This window comes from Poecilia mexicana, unplaced genomic scaffold (genome assembly GCF_051168715.1).
Source record: "Poecilia mexicana isolate PSO_F unplaced genomic scaffold, ASM5116871v1 scaffold_23, whole genome shotgun sequence".
Classification (NCBI taxonomy): Eukaryota; Metazoa; Chordata; class Actinopteri; order Cyprinodontiformes; family Poeciliidae; genus Poecilia; species Poecilia mexicana.
In genome coordinates this window covers 14,374,546-14,383,200 of record NW_028263392.1, presented here as the reverse complement: position 1 = coordinate 14,383,200, position 8,655 = coordinate 14,374,546, and the positions used below count along the sequence as shown (strand labels likewise).

Genomic DNA, 8,655 nt, shown 5'->3' with positions numbered 1-8,655 from the left:
ATACTGACATTTCATGTTTGCTCAATCAGATCTATTTCTTCACAATAAATTTCCATTTCATTTTTTTACAAGTTATAAAAAACAAACAAAAAAAATTATTAAATACCAGCACTTAGATAACGGGAAAAAAAAGACTGGTAAATTTGTGACTTCACGTTTGTGTTTTCAGAACTAAAGCTAGAACTACTAGTTTGCTTTAAACCAGTACAATGCTGCTGTAAGAAACATCTCACAACTAAAATAGTTTCTCTTCCATATTATTGGGTCACAATTTTTAATCATTCTAATAATAGTATTGATTGAAAAATTGCAGAACTCTTTCCAAATAACATGTCATTATTTGGGCCTTTTGTAAAGATAAAAAAACAACTTTAATTATTCAGTTTAAATCCAAAAATACTTTATTTATGCAAAAGGGGAATTAAATTTTCAACTGCTCTGGGATTTGGGGCTGTAGTTCAGATATTTTTTTTTTTGATATACTGATCAGCTCCTCCCAGCTGTATAAACAATACCTTGTTGCCGTGGTTACACATCATAACAACCATCCCAAAGTTAAAAAGTAAAAGCAAAAATCGTTCCAGTTGCAAAGCATTGAAAACCAGAATATTTGCCCAGGAAAAGTGTGAACAAAGGTCAACAAAAAGAATAAATCATAACTGATGTAACAGAGGCATTTTAACCCGCTGACATCAAGTGTCGCAAAATCAGCGCAAAAACGTTTCACAAAATTAACCTTCTTCAATGACATCGGTCATATTTTAAACAAAATGGTTTTTTTATTTGGAAATTTTTAAATTAAATGTTTCTAATACTAAATAAGAATGCAAAACAAGTTGAAATTGTATTTATTTTACTGGAATTATTCGAGGTCTGAGCAGCTTCTGCACTGGTGATTTCAATGAAACACTTATTTATATATGATAAATAAATGTGCTCAAATTATAATCTGTTGTTCAACGACTTTTTTCAGAGTCAGATGAATGTATCTGAAAACATTTTCACCAAAGCTACGGAAGGTGGTGTGCTGTTTTCTTTGTTTCTTTAAGCTACCGTAGAAATTATTTCTCTGTGGCAGTTTTCAGAAAAAGTCATGTCTGTAGACTTACAGGGCATTAAGGCAGTTTTTATCATTTATTTAGACTTGGATACAAATAGTTTTCTGAAATATCACAATGTATAAATGGAAAGGTGCATGATGAAATGCCAAAATTCAGTTTTTATAAATCTCTTACAATGCTGAGCTGCATGAGAGAACAGACATAAAGGGAGGTGAATTGTTTTGCATCTGACATTCAATACAGAATCAGGACATTCACAAAAAAAGAAAGGAAGACAATTTATTAGTTTTAACATCTCACATTTTCTTTCATTTAAGTCTACAATATAAACACCATAAATGAATGATGTTGCTCCTCCAGTGTGAAGAAGAAATCCCATTTTTACAAGAGGATCATGGTGTAATCCGGACATTTTCTCCTCCTTGATCCCTCTGAAATGAAATCTTTAGAGCCTGCCGGTGAACGTACACCGCAAACTCAACAAGAGCAGTAAAGCTGTATGTACCAATATGTGCAGGAAAGATAGAGACAGCCTCATGAAAGGAGTGACTGATGGTGTTTCAGCGGTTCATGGCTTGTGCATCGTAATTTTCAAGGCGCTGAAGGAACCAAAGCGCTCAGTGCAGCAGATGATGGCAGTGTTCACCACGAGGGCTGTATCTCTTGTCAAATGTGCCAGGTAAAGAGCTGCCCAGTCAGTCTGTGATGCAATAAATAAGCAGCAGAGAGAAACTTTGTAAGACGAGGAGGAATAAAATCTTTATGTAACCCTGGTGCGTAAAGATCAAGGGCAGCGCGCCTCAGTGCTCTTTTCTCATAGATAATAATTGTAAACAACTTCTACTTCTACAGGAGATGACAAAAAGTTGTTGTGCACTATCAGAATGCAAAATCAGCAGAACATATATATATAAAAAAAACAATTCTAATTGACATATACTGGATAACACTCAGACAAATCACGAGGAGAATAAAAGTGCTACTGATGACATTCAAGAGCTCTCCAGTCCTCTTCTGAGCAGCTTCACATGCAGGTATTAGAGCCGGGCAGCTGAACTGCATGCAGGTATTAATCTCTTCACTGTAAGTATAATGAATTCTCCGGCTTGTTGCAGATTTTACGCCCAACTGGTCGTAGGGGCAAAAATGATTACCGGCCAGCTTGTTATGCTAATGAGGCATATATAGGTACTCAAAGGCTTACTGACATTGGAATCAACCGCAGCTCAATAAAGTGCTGAGGATTTCATGGCGTACTCTCAAAGTGACACCTTACTGAAGCTTTAAAGGACAACTGACAACAGGAAGAGTAAATAAATTACATTGCAAATATTAAATTGAGAAAATACAGTCCCTCTGAAATGTAATCACACTCAAATGTTTTTATTTGTTTTTGTTTTTTACAAAAAATTATTTTAATGTCAAAGTGAAAGACAAGGTTTTTCAAACTAAGTCAACTAAATAACATGAAATAAGTTATTGCATAAATATTCAACCCCTTTAAAATGGCTGACCTAATTTAGCAGAGGTCCAGCCAAGTGGTACTAGAACTGGTTCTGGTTCTGCTCTGCATCCCCAGAACCAGATGTGGGGGAACAGCTTTCAGCTTCTACCTGCCACAGATCTGGAACAACAATCTGATGTGTGACGATGGCACTTCACAAAGTATATTGTTTTAATTGTTCCAGGGGAAACTGTAAAAAATACTAAGCATGTCTTTCAAATTATCATCAAATATTATACCTCTTAATCATATTACGTTGAAATTTGAACGAGCGAGATAATGACTAATAAAAAAAAGTTCATGATAACTTTCCATAGTTCTATGAACTCTATTAAAACCTTCATTGACAGCTCAAAGTATTTAAAATAAGTTTGAAGACAATGATGCATTGACTGTGCAGATAAATTTTGGTATAACTACATAATATTCAGCCTGCACATAACCTCTGCAGTAAGTCAATTAGAGCCTTCTTCAAGTTTCATAAGAATTTGATCAGATCATTCTCTTTTGTACTGGTGATTAGAAATAGTGCTTTAAAGTTTAAAGGGTACATTTGGAGTTAATGACCAGGCATGAGTGAGGAATATCAAACAGGGAAAGAAAAGGACTTTGTCTATCCCAACCTTCAAGTAATTCTACTTAAGCTGTTTAAAATTTTAGGATATATATTTTTCACATCACTGCATTGGTGATTTAAGATTAAAATCTGAAATGAACGCAGCACATCTTGGCCACACTGCACACTTATTCTATGTTGAGATTGAATTAAATAATTGAGTTTTCTGTTATGTGACCTGGTCATTTAACAGCAGTACTGCACTATTGTCCTCTTATAGTTAAAGTAATTGGAGTCATAATATTTCTATTTTTTCATTAAATTTGTCTTCAACTCTGCATCTTTTCCCAAAACTTGGCTAGTCTAAATCAGCTTTAGGCTTCTTTACATAATGTCATTTTTCCAAACAAAAAGTTACATCTTAATCTTCATGCATTCGCTCTACACGTCTCTCGAGACAATCCCATTTGAAGTGGCACTGAAGGATAATCGATATCCTGAAGCGGCTTAATCCGTCAGTCTCAGTAGGACTGCCATCGTTAAATATAACGTAATTAATGTGCCAAAGTGTAGCAGAGACACAAGACCAGCATAATCTTAGGAACACACGGAGATCTCTCCAAATGTCAAATGTCTGTTATGCTCTTTACCAATATGGTCAGTAACCTATACAGTCAGTGACAGACTGAAACCCCCCGTCACCGATCTGCTCCCATCAACATGTCTGTATAAACTCAGACTTCTAAAATAGCTTGCATGTTCCTTCAGAGTGAAAGCTGTGCCTGTTTGTAAGGGCCAAGCTGTTGTTCACGGTGAATATTTATGCCGCTATTCAAAAACACTTGAAGAGACAGAAAGGCTGAAGGCAGCAGCACATATTAATGTTAAATGAAGCATTGAGCTTCCTATAGAAAAGCATAGTTTGCCCAGCATTGCACGAACGCAGGAGTCGCGCTATGGTGAAGTTGTAATACTTGAAAGATGAGAAAAACGGGTTCATGGTTTCAAAGTTACAATAGAAAGACAGAAACTATCATTTGTGGTCATGTTTCCAGTTAATTTAACTTGAAAGATAACTGAAAAGAAAAGTTGTGGGTTTTTTTGCAACACAGACAGAATAAACATAGAAACTGTTGTGTGTGTGTGTATATATATATATATATATATATATATATATAAAGTTAAACATCCCTCCTTCAGCCTCAGTTCTTTGTTTTAGCTGTAATCTTGTTCTTATACATTCTCTGATGCATCACAGATTTAATGCAAAAGCAGAGTTAGAAATGAAAGCAATTTCTGTTACTATGCAGCGACATGTCACCCATGATTGATTTAGACCTCCAACCTTTCAATCACAGCTGGCCTGTTGATCTCTGATATTGCACATGGGGAAAATCTAGCAGCTAAAAAAGGAATGAATGATGATAGAAAGGAGAAGCATCATCTGGTGTTTCAGCTTTGTAATGTAAAAACTTTAGATGTTAATAAATCTTAAGTTTTTAAAAAAAAATCTTGTCACAAACTTCTATATATTTAATTGGATCAACACAAAGAAAAGCCTAACTGAAGCCATAAGGAAAAGGGGTTGACTACTTATGCATATTTAATTGATAAACTATTTCTAATTTTCTTTAAGTTCATATTATATTGTATGAGTCTATAAAATGCAATAAAATACATTCAAGTTTGTCATTCTGCTGTGACAAAATGCAACATATTTAAGTATATATTAAAGAAATGTAATCAACTCCACAACTGCAAAATAAAGAGCTTAAAGTTAGAGAGCATAATGTTAAACTAAATCAATTCTCTGTGAATATTTGAGACAAAATAATATTATGTAACGAGGGAGTTGACATAACTGGTTGTAGTCGTTTTTGGGGGTAAAATTAAAAATGCATGAAAACAGGCTTCAGATTTTCCTTCCGCTTCACAAAATTGTGCTGCTTTATGTTTCTCTACAAACTTAAATAACAAAACACACTGAAGCTGAACATTGTAACATATGAAACAGCTTAAGAGACTTTAGCAAATCGCAGTAAAGAGGATTTCGCATGGAAATATGTGCATATTGAAAAGCTTCTAGAAGGTATCAGTAACAGGATAAACGGGCGTGCAGAAGCTGTACATGAATCATCCTGAGAATCTGAAGCACTAAGGAGTGTTTCAGATGATACATATACAGCTTTAAATGTCTTATTTACTCATCAGATTGGGTTTTTGGGGTTTAACCCTTTCATGCAAAATTTTACAAAATTTTTTTGTAAAACAAACTTTTTTTTAAATGTTATTTATTCAGGTGATCAATTGTAATTTTCTCCAAATATAAAGTTATTTAAAATACATCAGTAGTATTGCTCTTCAGGGGTTTTATCTGATGTCACAGTATTTGTTTTACCTGCAAGAGTCGTCTACAGCAGAAGGAGGGACCGGGTCGGTTGGTTCTCTTTTGTCTGTCGGCCATATTGGAATTGAGAAAAATAATTTCTTGCATTTGCAGCTGATGCCCAGTAGTTGATAGTGTATTTTATGATGCATTAGTGTCCACTTCAGTGGTCTGTGTACATTTATAATGTAAAAATCCACAAGAACAACAAGAAAGTGGCTTTTACATAGCTGTCCACTATAGCCCCCTACACTACCACACTTCAGAAGTCAGGCCAGGGATGCTGGGATCCTAAACGGTTTTGTGGGTTTAAGGTAATAAACCAGGCAGAAGACAGGACCAAATGAAAGCAGAAGCACTTTGACCAGAACCGTTCAGCAGTCAGTGGTGGCCAGCATGGGCTTCGAGGTGCAGAGACAGGAAGACATCACTGTGTTCGAAAATTGGCTTTTCTTGGAGACTAAGATCATTGCAGTAATTCTCAGATGCTTACGACCTCTAATAAATAGAGTAGAAACAGCCGTCGCTGTCCATTGTTCATCTGTTTCCCCCTCTATCATCCGGCCCACACTTCTATTAGGCAGCGCTCCGTCCCATCATCCATCACTCTAAGGTGTTGTCCACTACTGGCTGCCCTTGATCACCCCTGACTAGCCTTGTCTGGAAGCCCGTGCTTTGTGTAGTCGATGTGAGCCCTGATAGGATGTGACAACTTTATTAAGCACAAATCAGGCGGCTGCATTTCCATTCTCTGCTGGACGTGTGAGCGATGTACACCTCAAGCTGTGGTTTTCATCCCAGCAGGAGGCTCTGGTTCTCTTTTTATCTCTCTTCCTTCATTCGTGACCCTCAGATCTTTGAGATTATCACTCCCTACCTTCGGCTATCTACCACACAAGCCTTCAGAGGACACAGGGTGGCTGGGAGGCTTGTAGGTATGACCGAGGGGCAGCACGTTTTATGAATAGTGAGAGTCTTTTCTTCAGCTTTCATGTGAAGGCGCTCATAAACCAGTTTGAAATATACACTAACAAGATTTCATCAGTGTTTTTCACAGTTTGAAGTTTCAAGTGAGGCGGTAGTGTCACGTTATGTGTGTGTTTTGGTCCAGGAGGGAGAGGAGTACTTCATAAAAAATATTCAATCATGGAGAAGGAACATTATATATCATAGCCTGGTCCTTTAAATGGACAGTGACACAAATAACACCACCAAATTAGCAGCTTAAGGACAAAAAACGGTCAATGCTTCAGAGTAGCAATCACAATGGTCTGATCGAAATGTGAAAGTTCGAGAGCAGGCAAACAAAAGACCCAAAAAAGCCGCTCAACTAGTTGCTTACAGAACAGGAGAAACTGGCTTTTTTGGGGGGTTTTTTTGTTCGTCTGCTCTCAAACTTTCACATTTGGATCAATAACCTGCAAATCAAAACGTCAAACAGTGTCAAAATGAAAATGCCAAAGGAAATTGATTAAATTATATCAATTATAAACAGTAAGATGTTTGCATTTACAGTCCACAATGAAGATCATCCTTTACGCCAATTGTACATTTTTGAAAACCAGGTCAAAATCAACCCATATAAATGAGTCAAAACTATGCAAGAACCCTGCCGACGGTCACAAAAATCATTTCAAAAGGGATAAATAACCACATTATTGGAGTAAGTGTCTATATTTCTGAATGTATCTGTAACTTTTTGTCTGTGTGGGCCAGAGGGGGAAAAAAACATTGAAGTTGTTTGTTTTATCCCTCTTATATCCTTGGAAGAAAGATGTGAATAAAGTATAGTAACCATTGGAGCAAAAAATTGGAACACTAAAAAAGTTTTCACAGAGCCCTCTGACCACTGTGTGTTTTTATGGCACTTCCTGAGTAAATAAGTATTTGGCTGGACCCTTGCTTACACTCTGTTCCCCCTTAAATCCTCTATTTATGCTCAGCCATGGCTGCTTACTTCTGGATTGTCTCCCACCTCTTTTTGTGTTTTCAATCGGCTTAGTCCTGTTGGATTGTTTCTGGACTTTCTCCCCTGCAGCAGCTTATTTGGTTCGTTTATTAAAGTTCTTTGTTTCCACCATCCACCTGCCTCATGTGTTTACATGCGTTTTGTTTGGTCCAACTTTGAAAGACAAATGTTGAAAGTCGCGGAAACAAACTGAAAGCCGTGCTTCGTCAGTTTTTTATGAATCTCAAAGGAGTCAGTTGGAGTCTGTAAAAAGTCTTAAAAACTTCAGTTTTTATATCAGTAAGATAATTTTGTAGTGTCATTGGCAGCCAAAAAAAATCCCTAAAGTACATGAAACTGAATAATTTTTAAAATTAAACTTACTTCCTCACTTTTAACGGAAAATTTAGGACAAAGTCTTTCAGGTAGCAACGTGATTTCCTGTTTCCCAGGGGAACAAATATGATGCGACACGATGCTCATCTCTTTTATCCCCTGACCTCCAGGGGGACAAGTTTATCTTGGCGACACACACAGTGAGGGAGATGGTAAGGGAGGTAAAAGAAAAGTCCCTACAGCTAGACAGCAGCAGTAAAGAGTGTTATCTTGAGGTCGCCAAGTTTCCAAAAGCAACTTTTGAACATGATGATCTTTAAAGCCCAAATTGTTTAGAAGACATGACTTGAAAAATGAAGCAATGCTGATTTTTTTGTCAAAGAAAAAAAAAGACTTTTCTGTTCAAGATTACTATCCTGAAAAAACATTGCTTCTCCACCTTTATACTTGAAGTTTCAATGTTGACACAGATAAAGTTGTCAGAGTCGAGTCGTTTCCCGTTATTTCCCGTTTTTTTCCCCCTTTTTGCATAATCTGTGAATCGATTAGATGATTTACAATTTATTTTAACCCCAGAATAAAAATCCCCAAAATAAAGGTGTGATTCTAATTTACATTTTTGGATTACATTGAAACAAATAATCTATTTTTATCTATGTCTGCTGCGTATGAGTCTTCGGAGTGTCATGTACTCTTCATATACCATTTTTGCACTCAGTATTTCAGCCTAAGACAAATAAAGAAACATAAAAAACCAAAAATAATTCATCTGGTATTGCTCCTGTTCTTAGCTTGCTCTATATCGCGTAATAAAAACTAGAAGAAGCACAGCTCATATTCTCAACGAAAGCATAAAATCAACAG

General features: G+C 36.4%; 1 protein-coding gene across 1 annotated transcript in view; it reads right to left on the bottom strand.

Moving 5' to 3' along the window:
- Positions 1–8,655, bottom strand: part of gnai1 (guanine nucleotide binding protein (G protein), alpha inhibiting activity polypeptide 1) — a 424,795-nt gene that overhangs the window by 158,344 nt on the left and 257,796 nt on the right. The gene's annotated exons all lie outside the window — the stretch shown is intronic.